The following is a 22,604-nucleotide window of genomic DNA, read 5'->3' as shown; positions in this document are numbered from 1 at the left end:
CCTACCCTTACCAGTGAAAGATAGCCACAAGAGAGCAGCCCACTGCCTATGATTGACCAACTGTAACATACAGGCCCTCTCAAGTGCAGCAAACCAATAGTTAATGTCATCCCCCTCCTTGTAAGGGGGGACTATCTTATGCAGGTTTCTGGAATCTTGCTCTCCAACAGGATTACTATCAAAAACACTGCTGCTGCCACCATGGGGAACTAACTCCAACCTCTGCCTTTCCCTTTCCACATCCAGAGATTCTCTGTCTAAGGCCAGCTGCTACTGTTTAAGCTTCAGTCTGGCCTCTCCCAACCTCAGCTTTCTGAGTTCCCTTTCCATTAAGTCATTAAGTTATCCTCAGGGAGGGAGGCTTGGGAACTGTAAGACACAGATGTTATGAGGGAATTGGCAGAGTTGGACCTGCCCCTAACTGACTGGACTCTAGTAACCTGGCCTTTAGGAGTGAAAGGTGCCCTTCTAATGTGTGACTCCCCTCCCACTACCACTGTCACGAGGTGGCCTGCTATCTGACAGGTCCTTTGAAGAACCCTCCCCAGCAACCTTAGGGGACTCCTCTGATTCTGACTGGGTACCCCTCCCCTCTACCTCCTGATCCCTGGATGGGCTAGAGTGGTTCTGGTCACTTTCTAGGAAAAGGCTGAGGAGAAGATCTTTTGTAGGATTCTTACCAATTGCTAAACCTCTTTCAATGCAGAGACCCCTCAAACTTTTAAAGTTTAGATTTCCATATGTTGCCTGGACAACTGTGAGAGTAATTTCTACTGCAGACATGATAGAAAAGGTTTAGGACAGAGAGAGAAAAAGGTTTTGGGAACTGTTGAAAGAACAGAGAAAAACCTTTGAAAACTTTTGAAAACTTTTAAAAGTTTTCTGAGACTTTTCAGAAACTTTGTAGAAAGTTTTAGAGAAGAAAAGTTAAACTGTTTAGGTTACTGTGTATATTCTTAAGTATTTGGTATATGTTTTTCTTATGAAAAGCACCAATGACAAAGTGGTAAAGGAGTTACAAGTACTTATCCCACCGCTGCACCACCAATGTAGGAGGCTGGCCCGGCTCATAGTGGGTACCTTGCGGTACTTACACCTTGTGCCAGGTCCAGTTATCCCTTATTAGTGGATTAGAGGTGTTCTAGCAGCTTAGGCTGATAAAGGTAGCTATAGCAGAGCAGCTTAGGCTGAATTAGGAGACATGCAAAGCTCTTACTATACCACTTATTTCACTTAGCACTATATTACAAGAAAACACAATACTCAGAGTTACTAAAAATAAAGGTACTCGCTTTCAAGTGAGAAATTGACGCATCGGTTGCCTTTTCCGATGCACACTTGCCCGTGCGGTGTTATTTTGACCTAACCCAGGTACTTTTTCACGCTAACAGTGTTAGCACTGTGTTCTAACGATTTAAGACTCTTTTTGCTTTTTAATTCATAACTTGACTTGTATATGGTGGATTTTTGTCATTTTGGTCTTGTTTGGTTTAGATAAATATTACCTATTTTTTCTAAACCTTTGTTGTGCCATTATGTAGTGTTTTCACTGAGTTACTGTGTGTGTTGGTACAAATACTTTACACTTAGACTCTGAAGTTAAGCCTGCCTGCTTGTGCTAAGCTACCAAGGGGGTGAGCGGGGGTTAACTGAGGGTGATTCTCCTTCACCCTGACTAGAGTGAGGGTCCTTGCTTGGACAGGGGGTAACCTGGCTGCCAACCAAAGACCCCATCTCTAACACTCCCAAAAATTTGACAACTGTTGTGTATTACATATCTGTATGCAGGCTGCATTTAGGGTTGAGCATACATTTTAATTTTGGGACATTCCATGGATCCTGGAATGTGTTTTTGTTATTGTGAGATTTCCAGGCCCCATTTGAACATATGGCACGTGATGGGCCTTGGTAACTGTGTTGTTGGATCTATGATACCCACTGACTCATATATCTCAGAAACTCTGGATATTGAATATTGGTGAGGTACATGAACAAGACAGAGGCAAAAGCTGAGCTGCGAGCGTGCATGACATTGCATTTTTGTGTTCTAACTTACCACATTCCACTCCCCCAGGTATTCCAGTCAAGCCCTCGCAGGGAAAGAGCTGTAATGGGGCACTGGGAGGGCTACCACCAGTCTTCTTGGCCTGCAGCTGGTGCTTGGAGACCAGAAAATGGACCTTGCCCCTGAGGTAAACTGTAAACTTCGTACTTGTATAGCACACTACTCACCCGTTAGGGTCTCAAGGCGCTGTACACATACCACTGTGGAACCCCTCCTGGTTTTTCCCTGTGAGGTGCCCACTCCTGGGCAACCTCCAAGGTGAAACCAGGCATCCCAGCACTGTTGGGGCCGTTGTGGAGATTAAGCAAGCTATTGCCCAGAGTTACAGAGTGGGACCCATAAATTAGATTACGCACCGATGCGAGAATTGTCAGGTCCGAGAAAATTGAACCCAAGACCCACCAAGGCGGGAATTGAACCCTCGTCCAGGGCCAGATTTCTGCATTAGGGTCTGCCACTCTAACCATTGAGCCACACTTCTCAACATCAGTGAACCTGTGGTCCTTCCACTGCTTCCTACAGCATTTACTCTGTCGACAATCATGTCTCACATTTCCATTTTGCTACTGAGAGGAGTATGCTGGACTTGTGCGCCAAAGAATTGTGGCTCTACTTTTATGATTTCATCCACCATGACTCTTAACTCATCTTCAGAAAACCAGGGATTTTTTACATTTGACATGGTAGAAAAAAAAGAGGGTGACAGGAACTTATTCAACAGGGGAAGCGCAATAGGGTGTGAATGGACAAAAGTGTGTGCAGCGTGTACTATGGGATGGTGGAAAAAGGGGTGCCTAATATATTTACTCTACAAAAAAGGTGCTCAGCCTTCTTTGTCTTCCAGTGGAAATGTAAAGTATTGTGATCTGTGAAGGGGTGTATTTATAGTGTGATTTGCAGGTGTGTCCACTTGGCCAATGTGTGTCAGTTGTGATGTTTTTTAATTCATCCAATGTGCACTTGTCTGTTACTTTGTTGACCGCCAACTGCGGTTGTCAACCACCATTGGCTGACCGCCACGGCAACTGTGTGATTGCCATATGCTCGGTTGTTGGTCCCAAAGCTGACGGCGCTGGATATCGGACTGGCTATATCAAAGCTGTTGCACCCGTGGCGGTCTGCCTTTCTTGCTTGCTGGTTGGTGGTCCTGCCTGTATAACTCATAATATGGCAGTCTGGAAGAACGGCGGTGTGGCAGTCTTTTCAGGGCTGCCAACATGGTGCTCTGCTAGTCCAACCACGAAACTCGTAATCAGGCCCTTAATGTATTTTTTTACTGTCCCGTGTCAGTGACAGTGGTTCCTTCCAAAGTGCATAGATGACCTCTGGGCCAGCGGTCATCTCTAAATTTGATGGACGATAGTCCATCACAATGGTAATCCTCCACCACCCTGATGGACAGAGCACAATCCGTCAAATGCTATATCAGGCCCATACTATTTCTTTTGATATGGAACTTCTGTAAGTATCCCACACATATTTTCACAATCCCCATGTAGTAAACTGTTGAAACAGTAATGTGAATGATTTGTAAAGAACTGTGACCCTTTTAATTTCTGATGCAAGATATTTGAACTGGCCAGTGAATCGAGCATTTTTATCAAAAACTGTAGCTTCTGTTCAGCTAGTTTGTTCATTCACCACCAACTCTCGAAGCGATTTTAATTGCTAACATTTTGTAACAACTTTTCAATTCCTGGAATTATGACTCCTAAACGCACCATTACTTTTTTGGGGAAATTTAGATTTGTGTCATTTTTATGAAGAATAATAAGGTTCCTTAAAATGGGAGAAAGTAATTTGACATATGGCTTGCGTATTTCTGAATTATATGGTCCTGTTTTACCTGCTCGCTGACATTTTAATAATACTCTAGCAAATATCTTTGAACTGACTGAGAAGAAGAAATGTTATGTGAGGATATATTAAGATCACATGTGAAACTCTGAAACACCGACGATTCACAGCGCAAGTTGGTGATTTTCTTGTCATTGAGAACAAGTGCAGGTAAGGTTTTAGTAGGTACAAACTAAAACCAGAGCCTTTGCATACAGGAAGTATAGCCCCAATGAATATTCAAGTACGCCTTTTACAAAAATTGCTCCTTATTAGAGTTCTGTACATGCACTGACCTGCGGTGAAGAAAATTCCATACCATGTCTCCTGTTTTGTTTAAGATGTTATTGGCTTCTTATGGAGCCCACTTGTTTCACTTGACATTTGGGTTAAACCAGTTGGGCTTCCCTTGCTTGCTTCTTCGGTTAAGAATATATAACTCGCCGTCTATTGTCTGACATTGTATACAATCTATTGTCCTAAAGCACAAATACTGGGTCAGGTGAAATGCCTTTGTAGCTTGTGAATTGTAATTTTTCCCGAGGGTTACCAGAAATCACATATACCTGGAACATCGAGAGATCAGAGTCAAAAGTATTTGAAAGTGTATTCGAATAGTTTTAATTTATCATTGTACATGATAAAAATGGCAGTTATGAAGCAGATAAGAATAAAACATAATTACGCAATGTAGGTCTAATCGTGCCAATTCATTCCCCTCTTAAAACCGATTTAAGGGCCTCCCACTCGACCTCCCTAGTACTCATCGTTCCCCAGTTTGTGGTCATGTGGTGCCCTATGGCATCTCCTAATATTGATCTGCTGGCTGTGTCGCTCAGCAGCTCTGATGGCATAGGCCAGGGCTTCACTCCGTATCTCCTCTCACTCCACTCCAGAGTCAGCAAAACAGGGGCGTGGTCGTACAGGAATCGTGCCATGTGCTTTAAGGCCTCTATTTGAACATTTTCCAAACTCCCCAGTAAGAAACAGTCCAATCTGCTGAATGAGTTGTGTGTATCTGTCCTGCACTTGTATTCCCTGCCATCCAGGTGCAACAGACACCACCCGTCTAACAGTCCGAGATTTTCCATTGCACTCTGTAAAGTTACAGTCATTTGGGGTTTGGTGCCAGTCCTGGGTGGATGGCGATCCTGGTCCTCATCTAACACACAATTACTATATTATAGGTATCCCCACACTGTCCATCAATAGATCTTGTAGTCTTCTAAAGACTGCATCTGTCATCTCTCATCGATGTTTGGGGCATATTAGTACAGAAGTGTAAACTCTTCCCCGTTCAGCATACCCCGCAGTAGGATGTACCTCCCTTCCATATCTGATTCACTATATGTGAGCCTGATAATCACCCCTCTGGCATTTGAGGAATACGAGTCGGCATGTAGATGTCCTCTCCATTTCTTTTTCAATTTCTGTGCCTCCTCTATTCTCAGATGCGTCTCCTGTCGGCAGGCAATTTGGATCTTGTGACGTTTGAGAAAAGCATGAACTCTATACTGTTTAGTATAGCCCTGGAGCCCTCTGAAGTTCCATGTTATTATATGATATGTTTCCGACATGAATCTGATGTTACATGTCTTCCCTGCTGCTGACACCTACAACCAAGTATTCGCTGTCTCATGACGTGCACTACAACATAAACGAGCAAAAGCAAAACCTCTAACACTTTTGGTAACTTCAAACAACCCTCCTCCCCAGACATATAGGCCCTTATTACAACATTGGCAGTAAATCCCGCTTACCGCCGTGCAGAAGACCGCCAACACACCTATTACGACCCACAGCTCGGAATCCGCCAAAATCTAGACACCCACAGAAGTCCGCCACACCAAAGGTCAGTGTTAAACTGGTGATAACAAAACCTCCAACGTCACGCCAACAGGAATACGCCCACACTAGCACAACCCACGAATCCACGCGGCGGTCTTTCAACTGCGGTATTCCATTGGCGGTACACACCGCCGCACTCAAAATACACACACATTTACAAAACACAACCACATTGGACAATTTGAAATACACACACCTGATACACATACACACACTACTCCCACACACCCAATACAATATAAAACACACACCCACATTACCCACAAACCCTTACAACGACAAATTTGGAAGAAGCAGAGAGACAGAAAAGCAAAAAACACACCAGCATACCGAGGCACACAACACCATCCCTCATACACATCCACGTACAAAACAACACGCACCCCTAAACATCACCCCACACATCACAACACACACCACCTCACACATCACCCACACCACCCCATGGCACCGCAAAGACACCTCAAGTTTTCTGAGGAGGAGCTCAGGGTTATGGTGGAGGAAATCATCCAGGTAGAGCCACAGCTATTCGGATCACAGGTGCAGCACACCACCATAGCTAGGAAGATGGAGCTATGGTGCAGAATCGTGGAAAGGGTCAACGCAGTGGGACAGCACCCAAGAACACAGGATGACATCAGGAAAAGGTGGAACGACCTACGGGGGAAGGTGTGTTCCGTGGTATCAAGACACCACATTGCGGTTCAGAGGACTGGCGACGGACCCCCACCTCCTCCCCCACAACTAACAACATGGGAGGAGCAGGTCTTGGCTATACTGCATCCTGAGGGCCTCGCAGGAATAGCTGGAGGAATGGACTCTGGTAAGTCAAATCTTTAACTACCATATACCCCACCCTACCTGCATGCCATCACATACCCCCACCCTCACCCCATCACTCCAACTCCTCACATATGTCCCAATATCACAAACCACACATCCCAACACCAAGCCCTTCATGCAACAACAGAGTATAGACACCCATCACCAATGCATGTCCACTAGAGATACCCACACAGACCCCAAAACAATTATCACACAAGGTCATACACACGAATGTAAGCACTGGGGTACAGGGTCACCCACCCATTGCCCACCATGGCACACACAGATGCAATAATCATGCCTTTACACCCCTGCAGGTCCCCTACCCAACATCACGGACAGGAGGTTCCAGACCTGTCCACTCCCCCCACAGAAGAGGCCACACAGTGATGACAGCAGCTCTGTCCAACTGGATCTAGATGACCAGCCTGGCCCATCTGGGACCTCGGGACAGACGGTTCCCCTGACACAGTAACAGGCCACCACAGAGCATCCCCCCTCAGGAAACACAACCACAGCACCCACCCAGTGGGCCCATACCTCCATCCCCAGGACACGTCAAGCAGTAGTGTGTCCACCACTACAGGGACCCCAGGCAAACCCACCACCCCAAGAACAGCAAGGACCAGGTGGCAGTGGGCACACGGTTCAGGGGACAGAGGCCCAGGAAAACTGGGGAACTGGGAGGTCTGCTGTGCGACAGGGGAGGACAGGCCCAGGGAACACACTCTCCACAAGGCCCTCTCCAGCATCATGGGAGCGTACCATCATTCCCAGGAGACAATGGCAACGGTACTGTCCAAGTTTCAGGAGACCCAGCGGCTGCAGGAGGAACAGTATTTGGAGTTCATGGAGGAACTCAAGTCCATTAACACCACCCTAGGCACCATTGTAGGGGTGCTGAAGGACCTTGTGAACACCAGGAGGGACACTGTGGCAAAACAAGGGGCCCCTGACACTAGCCTGGATGATGAACTCTCCACCACCTCCGATGGCGCTAGTGGAGAGGAGGCACAGCCACAGGACCACGACACCAGCACCCCACCCCCTGCAGATGGAGAACCACCCCGCAAGCGGTCCCTGAGATCCAGGACAAAGACAGAGAACAATGCCAAAACCCCGCCAAGAAATGAGACCACTCTGAATGTCATCCTTCTGTCCCACTTTGTCACCCTGTCCATCCTTAAACTGCCCTAGCTCCACTTCCTATGCCCCTTTGGACAATGCACCTGTGAGACAAATAGACTGGACTCTGCCATGGACATTCCTCCACCATCACCCCTGCCCATTATACAACCCCCTCCACTATTTTGCACTTAAATAAACACCCTTGAATCACAAAACAATCTGGAGTCATTCTGTGCTTTCACAATTGTGTATTTGCAATAACTGAGGAAAAACCCAATTTTCATTCTAATGTCTACATACCTATGTCGCACAGCTCTAGTCCATGAGGTAGCATAGCAGAGGTCACACAGTGAGACCCACATCTGTGAAACTGAAAGGCAAAGTGACAAATCAGGGTCCATACACTGGTTGAAAGTGACAGACAGATGATAGGTCTAACAATTTTATCAGATGTAGGAGGCAGCGATGTCTTCTTACCTGTGTCTCACTGGAAGTATTGCTGGATCACAGTGTTTCTGTTGTCTATGTCCTCTTCTTCTGCCTCCTCTTCTTCACTGTCCACAGGCTCCACAGCTGCCACAAGACCTCCTTCTGGACCATCCTCTTGCAGAAAAGGACTCTTCCTCTGATGGGAGCTCCCTTGCAGTGGCAGGACCCTCTGTGCCCACTGCATCTACAGGTACAGCTGCCACCCCCTACCAGCACCGCCCTCCCAGCAGCACCTTAGCGTGTGTCCCGTGGCCGCTCACCCAGGAGGGTGGGCATCTCCTTCGACCCAGGAACTTCAGGCCCTGCCCCAGTCAGCCCTGCTGCCCTCAGTGAGGAGGCTATTGACCTCCTGAGATCCATCACTGTTGGGCAGTCTACCATTCTGAATGTCATCCAGGGTGTAGAGAGGAAGTTGCAACACACAAATGCATACCTGGAGGGCATTCATTCTGACCAGGCAGCCCAACAGCGAGCATTTCAGACTCTGGCCTCCGCACTGTAGGCACCCATTGTCCCTGTGTCCAGCTTCCCCCCTCCAACTTACTCCACCCAGACCCAATCCCCAGTACCTCAGCCTATCCCAAGCACACCATCATACCAGCATGCACACACCTCAACACACAAGGGTGGCTCTGGCAAACATAAACACCACACATCCCACAAGCACTCACACAAGAATTATACCCATGCACACATACCAACATCCACTGCCTCCACTGTGACCCCCCTTCTCCATGTCTCCCTCCTCCCTCCCAGCCACTACCTCCATCACCAGCATGCCCATCATCACACACCGCTCATGTGCACTAACCACCCCCACCACCATTCACACATCCCCATTGTCCTCTACCAGTGTGTCTGTGAGCCCTCCTCCCAAACTACACAAACGGAGTCACACACCAACTCAACAGCCATCCACCTCACAACAGCCTCCAGCCCATGCACCTTCACCCAAAGTCCGCAAACAAACACCTCCTACAACCACTATCTCTTCCTCCACTCCCAAACCCCCTCCATCTACCCGTCCCAGTGTGTCAAAAAAACTTTTCCTCTTAAATGTTGACCTCTTCCATATACCCCCCCCGTCCGTCCCCTAGGGCCTGCCTTTCCAGGTCACAAACCAGCACCTCAGCCACCAAATCACCGGGCACAGTGGTGCCAGCAATACCTGGTTTCTGTAGTGCGCCAGGCAAAAGGGCTTACAGTGTCCCAAGGAGCGAGGCCAAGGACATTTCCCCACCTCGAAATCAGAAAAAGTTGCCCACATCCCAGAGGGAGAAGGCCAAAACAACTGCCACCAAGGGCTCAGCCAAGACAAGTGTGGGGAGTGGCAAGACAGCTGAGCCAGCATCCAAGGTGGGGAAGTGCCTGATGCAGAAAGGCAAGTCAACGTCGCCGCCAACCTGCACGGCGGACAAGACCACCACCGGCACCGCCACTTGCACCGCCGCCAAGGACACCGCCGCCAGCAGCCCGGATACAGAGATCTTCAGCAGCACCACAGTCAGTGAGCCCACCACCAGCACCGCCATTACTGACACCGCCGCCAGCCCCGCGGTCAGTGAGCCCGCCACCAGCATCGCCATTACTGACAACGCCACCAGCACCGCGGTCAGTGAGCCAGCCACCAGCACAGCAGTCAGTGAGGCAGCCACCAGAACGGCAGTCAGTGAGCCAGCCACCAGCACCGCAGTCAGTGAGGCCGCCACCAGCACCGCCGCCACAATGACCGCCGCAAGCGCCACCGCCACAATGACTGCCGCAAGCACCGCCGCTAATGACACCGCCGCCAGCCCCGCCAGCGGCCCCACGACAACCTGAGCAAGTGGCACCACCGCAAACATGGCTGCCATCCCCAGTGGTCATCCGTACGTGGCTGGTGGTCAGTTCCAGGGGCCTGGGCAGCTTCCATGTTGCTCCACCGTCAGTGGAGTATCACATCCACTACCTCAGTACTTGGCAGGATGAAGCACTCTGGGCAGAAAGCCCTCTCCAGAACCAGTGGAGAAAGGCATCCACTTCCTCAGTCCTTGGCAGGACGAAGCACTCTGGACAGAAGCCCCCCTCCAGAACCAGTGGAGTATCACATCCACTACCTCAGTCTTTGTCAGGATGAAGCACTCTGGCACAAAGCCACCTCTAGAACAAGTGGAGAAAGGCATCCACTACCTCAGTCCATGGCAGGATGAAGCACTCTGGGCAGAAAGCCCTCTCCAGAATCAGTGGAGAAAGGCATACACTACCTCATTCCTTGGCAGGATGAACCACTCTGGGCAGAAAGCCCCCTCCAGAACCAGTGGAGAAAGGCATCCACTACCTCAGTCCTTGGCAGGATGAAGCACTCTGGGCAGAAGGCTCCCTCCAGAACCAGTGGAGAAAGGCATCCACTACCTCAGTCCTTACAGGATGAAGCACTCTGGGCAGAAGGCCCCCTCCAGAACCAGTGGAGCATCACATCCATTACCTCAGTCCTTGGCAGGATGAAGCACTCTGGGCACAAAGCCCCCTCCAGAACCAGTGGAGAAAGGCATCCACTACGTCAGTCCTTGGCAGGATGAAGCACTCTGGGCAGAAGGCTCCCTCCAGAACCAGTGGAGAAAGGCATCCACTACCTCAGTCCTTGGCAGGATGAAGCACTCTGGGCAGAAGGCTCCATCCAGAACCAGTGGAGTATCACATCCACTACCTCAGTCCTTGGCTGGATGAAGCACTCTGGGTACAAAGCCCCTTCCAGAACCAGTGGAGAAAGGCATCCACTACCTCATTCCTTGGCACAATGAAGCACTCTGGGCACAAAGCCCTCCCCAGATCCAGTGGCAAAAGGCATCCACTACCTCAGTCCTTGGCAGGATGAAGCACTCTGGGCAGAAGGCCCCCTCCAGAACCAGTGGAGTATCACATCCTCTACCTCAGTCCTTGGCAGGATGAAGCACTCTGGGCACAAAGCCCCCTCCAGAACCAGTGGAGAAAGGCATCCACTACCTCATTCCTTGGCAGGATGAAACACTCTACGCACAAAGCCCCATCCAGATCCAGTGGGGAAAGGCATCCACTACCTCAGTCCTTGGCAGGATGAAACACTCTGGGCAGAAAGCCTCCTCCAGAACCAGTAGAGATTCACATCAACTACCTCAGTCCTTGGCATGATGAAGACCTCTGGGCACCAAGCCCACTCCAGAACCAGTGGAGAAAGGCATCCACTACCTCAGTCCTTGGCAGGATGAAGCACTCTGGGCAGAAGGCTCCCTCCAGAACCAGTGGAGTATCACATCCACTACCTCAGTCATTGGCAGGATGAAGCACTCTGGGTAGAAATCCCCCTCCAGAACCAGTGGAGAAAGGCAGCCACTACCTCATTCCTTGGCAGGATGAAGCACTCTGGGCACAAAGCCCCCTCCAGATCCAGTAGAGAAAGGCATCCACTACCTCAGTCCTTGGCAGGATGAAGCACTCTGGGCAGAAAGCCCCCTCCAGAACCAGTGGATAAAGGCATCCACTACCTCAGTCCTTGGCAGGATGAAGCACTCTGGGCAGAAGGCTCCCTCCATAACTAGTGGAGTATCACATCCACTACCTCAGTCCTTGGCAGGATGAAGCACTCTGGGTACAAAGCCCCCTCCAGAACCAGTGGAGAAAGGCATCCACTACCTCATTCCTTGGCAGGATGAAGCACTCTGGGCAGAAAGCCCCATCCAGATCCAGTGGAGAAAGACATCCGCTACCTCAGTCGTTGGCAAGATCAAGCACTCTGGGCAGAAAGCCCCCTCCAGAACCAGTTGAGAAAGGCATCCACTACCTCAGTCCTTGGCAGGATGAAGCACTCTGGGCAGAAGGCTCCCTCCAGAACCAGTGGAGAAAGGCATCCACTACCTCAGTCCTTGGCAGGATGAAGCACTCTGGGCAGAAGGCTCCATCCAGAACCAGTGGAGTATCACATCCACTACCTCAGTCCTTGGCTGGATGAAGCACTCTGGGTACAAATCCCCTTCCAGAACCAGTGGAGAAAGGCATCCACTACCTCATTCCTTGGCACGATGAAGCACTCTGGGCACAAAGCCCTCCCCAGATCCAGTGGAGAAAGGCATCCACTACCTCAGTCCTTGGCAGGATGAAGCACTCTGGGCAGAAGGCCCCCTCCAGAACCAGTGGAGTATCACATCCTCTACCTCAGTCCTTGGCAGGATGAAGCACTCTGGGCACAAAGCCCCCTCCAGAACCAGTGGAGAAAGGCATCCACTACCTCATTCCTTGGCAGGATGAAGCACTCTGGGCACAAAGCCCCATCCAGATCCAGTGGGGAAAGGCATCCACTACCTCAGTCCTTGGCAGGATGAAACACTCTGGGCAGAAAGCCCCCTCCAGAACCAGTAGAGATTCACATCAACTACCTCAGTCCTTGGCATGATCCAAGCCCCCTCAAGAACCAGTGGAGAAAGGCATCCACTACCTCAGTCCTTGGCAGGATGAAGCACTCTGGGCAGAAAGCCCCCTCCAGAACCAGTGGAGAAAGGCATCCACTAACTCAGTCCTTGGCAGGATGAAGCACTCTGGGAAGAAGGCCCCCTCCAGAACCAGTGGAGTATCACATCCACTACCTCAGTCCTTGGCAGGATGAAGCACTCTGGGGACAAAGCCCGCTCCAGAACCAGTGGAGAAAGGCATCCACTACCTCAGTCCTTGGCAGGATGAAGCACTCTGGGCAGAAAGCCCCCTCCAGAACCAGTGGAGAAAGGCATCCACTACCTCAGTCCTTGGCAGGATAAAGCACTCAGGGCAGAAGGCCCCCTCCAGAACCAGTGGAGTATCACATCCACTACCTCAGTCCTTGGCAGGATGAAGCACTCTGGGTACAAAGCCCCATCCAGAACCAGTGGAGAAAGGCATCCACTACCTCAGTCCTTGGCAGGATGAAGCACTCTGGGCAGAAAGCCCCCTCCAGAACCAGTGGAGAAAGTCATTCACTACCTCAGTCCCTTGGCAGGATGAAGCACTCTGGGCAGAAGGCTCCCTCCAGAACCAGTGGAGTATCATATCCACTTCCTCAGTCATTGGCAGGATTAAGCACTTTGGGCACAAAGCCCCCTCCAGAACCAGTGGAGAAAGGCATCCACTACCTCAGTCCTTGGCAGGATGAAGCCCTCTGGGAAGAAAGCCCCCTCCAGAACCAGTGGAGAAAGGCATCCTCTACCACAGTCCTTGGCAGGATGAAGCACTCTGGGCAGAAGGCTCCCTACAGAACCAGTGGAGTATCACATCCACTACCTCAGTCCTTGGCAGGATGAAGCAATCTGGGTACAAAGTCCCCTCCATAAACAGTGGAGAAATGCTTTCACTACCTCAGTCCTTGGCAGGATGAAGCACCCTGGACACAAAGCCCCCTCCAGATCCAGTGGGGAAAGGCATCCACTACCTCAGTCCTTGGCAGGATGAAGCACTCTGGGCAGAAAGCCCCCTCCAGAACCAGTGGAGAAAGGCATCCACTACCTCAGTCCTTGGCAGGATGAAGCACTCTGGGCAGAAGGCCTCTGGGCAGAAGGCCCCCTCCAGAACCAGTGGAGTATCATATCCACTATCTCAGTCCTTGGCAGGATGAAGCACTCTGGGCACAAGGCCCCCTCCAGAACCAGTGGAGCATCACATCCATTACCTCAGTCCTTGGCAGGATGAAGCACTCTGGGCACAAAGCCCCCTCCAGAACCAGTGGAGAAAGGCATCCACTACCTCAGTCCTTGGCAGGATGAAGCACTCTGGGCAGAAGGCTCCCTCCAGAACCAGTGGAGAAAGGCATCCACTACCTCAGTCCTTGGCAGGATGAAGCACTCTGGGCAGAAGGCTCCATCCAGAACCAGTGGAGTATCACATCCTCTACCTCAGTCCTTGGCAGGATGAAGCACTCTGGGCACAAAGCCCCCTCCAGAACCAGTGGAGAAAGGCATCCACTACCTCATTCCTTGGCAGGATGAAGCACTCTGGGCACAAAGCCCCATCCAGATCCAGTGGGGAAAGGCATCCACTACCTCAGTCCTTGGCAGGATGAAACACTCTGGGCAGAAAGCCCCCTCCAGAACCAGTAGAGGTTCACATCAACTACCTCAGTCCTTGGCATGATCCAAGCCCCCTCAAGAACCAGTGGAGAAAGGCATCCACTACCTCAGTCCTTGGCAGGATGAAGCACTCTGGGCAGAAAGCCCCCTCCAGAACCAGTGGAGAAAGGCATCCACTAACTCAGTCCTTGGCAGGATGAAGCACTCTGGGAAGAAGGCCCCCTCCAGAACCAGTGGAGTATCACATCCACTACCTCAGTCCTTGGCAGGATGAAGCACTCTGGGGACAAAGCCCGCTCCAGAACCAGTGGAGAAAGGCATCCCATACCTCAGTCCTTGGCAGGATGAAGCACTCTGGGCAGAAAGCCCCCTCCAGAACCAGTGGAGAAAGGCATCCACTACCTCAGTCCTTGGCAGGATAAAGCACTCAGGGCAGAAGGCCCCCTCCAGAACCAGTGGAGTATCACATCCACTACCTCAGTCCTTGGCAGGATGAAGCACTCTGGGTACAAAGCCCCATCCAGAACCAGTGGAGAAAGGCATCCACTACCTCAGTCCTTGGCAGGATGAAGCACTCTGGGCAGAAAGCCCCCTCCAGAACCAGTGGAGAAAGTCATTCACTACCTCAGTCCCTTGGCAGGATGAAGCACTCTGGGCAGAAGGCTCCCTCCAGAACCAGTGGAGTATCATATCCACTTCCTCAGTCATTGGCAGGATTAAGCACTTTGGGCACAAAGCCCCCTCCAGAACCAGTGGAGAAAGGCATCCACTACCTCAGTCCTTGGCAGGATGAAGCCCTCTGGGAAGAAAGCCCCCTCCAGAACCAGTGGAGAAAGGCATCCTCTACCACAGTCCTTGGCAGGATGAAGCACTCTGGGCAGAAGGCTCCCTACAGAACCAGTGGAGTATCACATCCACTACCTCAGTCCTTGGCAGGATGAAGCAATCTGGGTACAAAGTCCCCTCCATAAACAGTGGAGAAATGCTTTCACTACCTCAGTCCTTGGCAGGATGAAGCACCCTAGACACCAAGCCCCCTCCAGATCCAGTGGGGAAAGGCATCCACTACCTCAGTCCTTGGCAGGATGAAGCACTCTGGGCAGAAAGCCCCCTCCAGAACCAGTGGAGAAAGGCATCCACTACCTCAGTCCATGGCAGGATGAAGCACTCTGGGCAGAAGGCCTCTGGGCAGAAGGCCCCCTCCAGAACCAGTGGAGTATCATATCCACTATCTCAGTCCTTGGCAGGATGAAGCACTCTGGGCACAAGGCCCCCTCCAGAACCAGTGGAGCATCACATCCATTACCTCAGTCCTTGGCAGGATGAAGCACTCTGGGCACAAAGCCCCCTCCAGAACCAGTGGAGAAAGGCATCCACTACCTCAGTCCTTGGCAGGATGAAGCACTCTGGGCAGAAGGCTCGCTCCAGAACCAGTGGAGAAAGGCATCCACTACCTCAGTCCTTGGCAGGATGAAGCACTCTGGGCAGAAGGCTCCATCCAGAACCAGTGGAGTATCACATCCACTACCTCAGTCCTTGGCTGGATGAAGCACTCTGGGTACAAAGCCCCTTCCAGAACCAGTGGAGAAAGGCATCCACTACCTCATTCCTTGGCACAATGAAGCACTCTGGGCACAAAGCCCTCCCCAGATCCAGTGGCGAAAGGCATCCACTACCTCAGTCCTTGGCAGGATGAAGCACTCTGGGCAGAAGGCCCCCTCCAGAACCAGTGGAGTATCACATCCTCTACCTCAGTCCTTGGCAGGATGAAGCACTCTGGGCACAAAGCCCCCTCCAGAACCAGTGGAGAAAGGCATCCACTACCTCATTCCTTGGCAGGATGAAACACTCTGGGCACAAAGCCCCATCCAGATCCAGTGGGGAAAGGCATCCACTACCTCAGTCCTTGGCAGGATGAAACACTCTGGGAAGAAAGCCCCCTCCAGAACCAGTAGAGATTCACATCAACTACCTCAGTCCTTGGCATGAGGAAGACCTCTGGGCACCAAGCCCCCTCCAGAACCAGTGGAGAAAGGCATCCACTACCTCAGTCCTTGGCAGGATGAAGCACTCTGGGCAGAAAGCCCCCTCCAGAACCAGTGGAGAAAGGCATCCACTACCTCAGTCCTTGGCAGGATGAAGCACTCTGGGCAGAAGGCTCCCTCCAGAACCAGTGGAGTATCACATCCACTACCTCAGTCCTTGGCAGGATGAAGCACTCTGGGTAGAAAGCCCCCTCCAGAACCAGTGGAGAAAGGCATCCACTACCTCATTCCTTGGCAGGATGAAGCAATCTGGGAACAAAGCCCCCTCCAGATGCAGTAAAGAAAGGCATCCACTACCTCAGTCCTCGGCAGGGTGAAGCACTCTGGCCAGAAAGCCTCCTCCAGAACCAGTGTAGAAAGGCATCCACTACCTCAGTCCTTGACAGGATGAAGCACTCTGGGCAGAAGGCTCCCTCCAGAACTAGTGGAGTATCACATCCACTACCTCAGTCCTTGGCAGGATGAAGCCCTCTGGGTACAAAGCCCCCTCCAGAACCAGTGGAGAATGGCATCCACTACCTCATTCCTTGGCAGGATGAAGCACTCTGGGCAGAAAGCCCCATCCAGATCCAGTGGAGAAAGGCATCCACTACGTCAGTCGTTGGCAAGATCAAGCACTCTGGGCAGAAAGACCCCTCCAGAACCAGTTGAGAAAGGCATCCACTACCTCAGACCTTGGCAGGATGAAGCACTCTGGGCAGAAGGCCCCCTCCAGAACCAGTGGAGCATCACATCCATTACCTCAGTCCTTGGCAGGATGAAGCACTCTGGGCAGAAGGCTCCCTCCAGAACCAGTGGAGAAAGGCATCCACTACCTCAGTCCTTGGCAGGATGAAGCACTCTGGGCAGAAGGCTCCATCCAGAACCAGTGGAGTATCACATCCACTACCTCAGTCCTTGGCTGAATGAAGCACTCTGGGTACAAAGCCCCTTCCAGAACCAGTGGAGAAAGGCATCCACTACCTCATTCCTTGGCACGATGAAGCACTCTGGGCACAAAGCCCTCCCCAGATCCAGTGGAGAAAGGCATCCACTACCTCAGTCCTTGGCAGGATGAAGCACTCTGGGCAGAAGGCCCCCTCCAGAACCAGTGGAGTATCACATCCTCTACCTCAGTCCTTGGCAGGATGAAGCACTCTGGGCACAAAGCCCGCTCCAGAACCAGTGGAGAAAGGCATCCACTACCTCATTCCTTGGCAGGATGAAGCACTCTGGGCACAAAGCCCCATCCAGATCCAGTGGGGAAAGGCATCCACTACCTCAGTCCTTGGCAGGATGAAACACTCTGGGCAGAAAGCCCCCTCCAGAACCAGTAGAGATTCACATCAACTACCTCAGTCCTTGGCATGATGAAGAACTCTGGGCACCAAGCCCCCTCAAGAACCAGTGGAGAAAGGCATCCACTACCTCAGTCCTTGGCAGGATGAAGCAGTCTGGGCAGAAAGCCCCCTCCAGAACCAGTGGAGAAAGGCATCCACTAACTCAGTCCTTGGCAGGATGAAGCACTCTGGGAAGAAGGCCCCCTCCAGAACCAGTGGAGTATCACATCCACTACCTCAGTCCTTGGCAGGATGAAGCACTCAGGGCAGAAGGCCCCCTCCAGAACCAGTGGAGTATCACATCCACTACCTCAGTCCTTGGCAGGATGAAGCACTCTGGGTACAACGCCCCATCCAGAACCAGTGGAGAAAGGTATCCACTACCTCAGTCCTTGGCAGGATGAAGCACTCTGGGCAGAAAGCCCCCTCCAGAACCAGTGGAGAAAGGCATTCACTACCTCAGTCCCTTGGCAGGATAAAGCACTCAGGGCAGAAGGCCCCCTCAAGAACCAGTGGAGAAAGGCATCCACTACCTCAGTCCTTGGCAGGATGAAGCAGTCTGGGCAGAAAGCCTGCTCCAGAACCAGTGGAGAAAGGCATCCACTACCTCAGTCCTTGGTAGGATGAAGCACTCTGGGCAGAAAGCCCCCTCCAGAGCCAGTGGAGAAAGGCATCCACTACCTCAGTCCTTGGCAGGATAAAGCACTCAGGGCAGAAGGCCCCCTCCAGAACCAGTGGAGTATAACATCCACTACCTCAGTCCTTGGCAGGATGAAGCACTCTGGGTACAAAGCCCCATCCAGAACCAGTGGAGAAAGGTATCCACTACCTCAGTCCTTGGCAGGATGAAGCACTCTGGGCAGAAAGCCCCCTCCAGAACCAGTGGAGAAAGGCATTCACTACCTCAGTCCCTTGGCAGGATGAAGCACTCTGGGCAGAAGGCTCCCTCCAGAACCAGTGGAGTATCATATCCACTTCCTCAGTCATTGGCAGGATTAAGCACTTTGGGCACAAAGCCCCCTCCAGAACCAGTGGAGAAAGGTATCCACTACCTCAGTCCTTGGCAGGATGAAGCACTCTGGGAAGAAAGCCCCCTCCAGAACCAGTGGAGAAAGGCATCCACTACCAGAGTCCTTGGCGGGATGAAGCACTCTGGGCAGAAGGCCCCCTCCAGAACCAGTGGAGTATCACATCCTCTACCTCAGTCCTTGGCAGGATGAAGCACTCTGGGCACAAAGACCCCTCCAGAACCAGTGGAGAAAGGCATCCACTACCTCATTACTTGGCAGGATGAAGCACTCTGGGCACAAAGCCCCATCCAGATCCAGTGGGGAAAGGCATCCACTACCTCAGTCCTTGGCAGGATGAAACACTCTGGGCAGAAAGCCCCCTCCAGAACCAGTAGAGATTCACATCAACTACCTCAGTCCTTGGCATGATGAAGAACTCTGGGCACCAAGCCCCCTCAAGAACCAGTGGAGAAAGGCATCCACTACCTCAGTCCTTGGCAGGATGAAGCACTCTGGACAGAAAGCCCCCTCCAGAACCAGTGGAGAAAGGCATCCACTAACTCAGTCCTTGGCAGGATGAAGCACTCTGGGAAGAAGGCCCCCTCCAGAACCAGTGGAGTATCACATCCACTACCTCAGTCCTTGGCAGGATGAAGCACTCTGGGCACAAAGCCCGCTCCAGATCCAGTGGAGAATGGCATCCACTACCTCAGTCCTTGGCAGGATGAAGCACTCTGGGCAGAAAGCCCCCTCCAGAACCAGTGGAGAAAGGCATCCACGTCCTCAGCCCTTGGCAGGATAAAGCACTCAGGGCAGAAGGCCCCCTCCAGAACCAGTGGAGAATCACATCCACTACCTCAGTCCTTGGCAGGATGAAGCACTCTGGGTACAAAGCCTCATCCAGAACCAGTGGAGAAAGGCATCCACTACCTCAGTCCTTGGCAGGATGAAGCACTCTGGGCAGAAAGCCCCATCCAGAACCAGTGGAGAAAGGCATTCACTACCTCAGTCCCTTGGCAGGATGAAGCACTCTGGGCAGAAGGCTCCCTCCAGAACCAGTGGAGTATCATATCCACTTCCTCAGTCATTGGCAGGATTAAGCACTTTGGGCACAAAGCCCCCTCCAGAACCAGTGGAGAAAGGTATCCACTACCTCAGTCCTTGGCAGGATGAAGCACTCTGGGAAGAAAGCCCCCTCCAGAACCAGTGGAGAAAGGCACCCATTACCAGAGTCCTTGGCAGGATGAAGCACTCTGGGCAGAAAGCTCCCTCCAGAACCAGTGGAGTATCACATCCACTACCTCAGTCCTTGGCAGGATGAAGCAATCTGGGTACAAAGTCCCCTCCATAACCAGTGGAGAAAGGCATCCACTACCTCAGTCCTTGGCAGGATGAAGCACCCTGGACACAAAGCCCCCTCCAGATCCAGTGGGGAAAGGATCCACTACCTCAGTCCTTGGCAGGATGAAGCACTCTGGGCAGAAAGCCCCCTCCAGAACCAGTGGAGAAAGGCATCCACTACCTCAGTCCTTGGCAGGATGAAGCACTCTGGGCAGAAGGCCTCTGGGCAGAAGGCCCCCTCCAGAACCAGTGGAGTATCAGATCCACTATCTCAGTCCTTGGCAGGATGAAACACTCTGGGCACAAAGCCTCCTCCAGAACCAGTGGAGAAAGGCATCCGCTACCTCAGTCCTTGGCAGGATGAAGCACTCTGGGCAGAAAGCCCCCTCCAGAACCAGTGGAGAAAGGCATCCACTACCTCAGTCATTGGCAGGATGAAGCACTCTGGGCAGAAGGCCCCCTCCAGAAGCAGTGGAGTATCACATCCACTACCTCAGTCCTTGGCAGGATGAAGCACTCTGGGCACAAAGACCCCCAGAACAAGTGGAGAAAGGCATCCACTACCTCAGTTCTTGGCAGGATGAAGCACTCTGGGCAGAAAGCCCCCTCCAGAACCAGTGGAGAAAGGCATCCACTACCTCAGTCCTTGGCAGGATGAAGCACTCTGGGCAGAAGGCTCCCTCCAGAACCAGTGGAGTATCACATCCACTACCTCAGTCATTGGCAGGATGAAGCACTCTGGGCACAAAGCGCCCTCCAGAACCAGGTGGGAAAGGCATCCACTATATCAGTCCTTGGCAGGATGAAGCACTCTGGGCAGAAAGCCCCCTCCAGAACCAGTGGAGAAAGGCATCCACTACCTCATTCCTTGGCAGGATGAAGCACTCTGGGCAGAAAGCCCCATCCAGATCCAGTGGAGAAAGGCATCCACTACGTCAGTCGTTGGCAAGATCAAGCACTCTGGGCAGAAAGCCCCCTCCAGAACCAGTTGAGAAAGGCATCCACTACCTCAGACCTTGGCAGGATGAAGCACTCTGGGCAGAAGGCCCCCTCCAGAACCAGTGGAGCATCACATCCATTACCTCAGTCCTTGGCAGGATGAAGCACTCTGGGCAGAAGGCTCCCTCCAGAACCAGTGGAGAAAGGCATCCACTACCTCAGTCCTTGGCAGGATGAAGCACTCTGGGCAGAAGGCTCCATCCAGAACCAGTGGAGTATCACATCCACTACCTCAGTCCTTGGCTGAATGAAGCACTCTGGGTACAAAGCCCCTTCCAGAACCAGTGGAGAAAGGCATCCACTACATCATTCCTTGGCACGATGAAGCACTCTGGGCACAAAGCCCTCCCCAGATCCAGTGGAGAAAGGCATCCACTACCTCAGTCCTTGGCAGGATGAAGCACTCTGGGCAGAAGGCCCCCTCCAGAACCAGTGGAGTATCACATCCTCTACCTCAGTCCTTGGCAGGATGAAGCACTCTGGGCACAAAGCCCCCTCCAGAACCAGTGGAGAAAGGCATCCACTACCTCATTCCTTGGCAGGATGAAGCACTCTGGGCACAAAGCCCCATCCAGATCCAGTGGGGAAAGGCATCCACTACCTCAGTCCTTGGCAGGATGAAACACTCTGGGCAGAAAGCCCCCTCCAGAACCAGTAGAGATTCACATCAACTACCTCAGTCCTTGGCATGATGAAGAACTCTGGGCACCAAGCCCCCTCAAGAACCAGTGGAGAAAGGCATCCACTACCTCAGTCCTTGGCAGGATGAAGCAGTCTGGGCAGAAAGCCCCCTCCAGAACCAGTGGAGAAAGGCATCCACTAACTCAGTCCTTGGCAGGATGAAGCACTCTGGGAAGAAGGCCCCCTCCAGAACCAGTGGAGTATCACATCCACTACCTCAGTCCTTGGCAGGATGAAGCACTCAGGGCAGAAGGCCCCCTCCAGAACCAGTGGAGTATCACATCCACTACCTCAGTCCTTGGCAGGATGAAGCACTCTGGGTACAAAGCCCCATCCAGAACCAGTGGAGAAAGGTATCCACTACCTCAGTCCTTGGCAGGATGAAGCACTCTGGGCAGAAAGCCCCCTCCAGAACCAGTGGAGAAAGGCATTCACTACCTCAGTCCCTTGGCAGGATAAAGCACTCAGGGCAGAAGGCCACCTCGAGAACCAGTGGAGAAAGGCATCCACTACCTCAGTCCTTGGCAGGATGAAGCAGTCTGGGCAGAAAGCCTGCTCCAGAACCAGTGGAGAAAGGCATCCACTACCTCAGTCCTTGGTAGGATGAAGCACTCTGGGCAGAAAGCCCCCTCCAGAGCCAGTGGAGAAAGGCATCCACTACCTCAGTCCTTGGCAGGATAAAGCACTCAGGGCAGAAGGCCCCCTCCAGAACCAGTGGAGTATCACATCCACTACCTCAGTCCTTGGCAGGATGAAGCACTCTGGGTACAAAGCCCCATCCAGAACCAGTGGAGAAAGGTATCCACTACCTCAGTCCTTAGCAGGATGAAGCACTCTGGGCAGAAAGCCCCCTCCAGAACCAGTGGAGAAAGGCATTCACTACCTCAGTCCCTTGGCAGGATGAAGCACTCTGGGCAGAAGGCTCCCTCCAGAACCAGTGGAGTATCATATCCACTTCCTCAGTCATTGGCAGG

This window comes from Pleurodeles waltl, chromosome 5 (genome assembly GCF_031143425.1).
Source record: "Pleurodeles waltl isolate 20211129_DDA chromosome 5, aPleWal1.hap1.20221129, whole genome shotgun sequence".
Taxonomy (NCBI): domain Eukaryota; kingdom Metazoa; phylum Chordata; class Amphibia; order Caudata; family Salamandridae; genus Pleurodeles; species Pleurodeles waltl.
The sequence above is the reverse complement of the archived record's forward strand: the minus strand, read 5'-3'. Positions refer to the sequence as shown.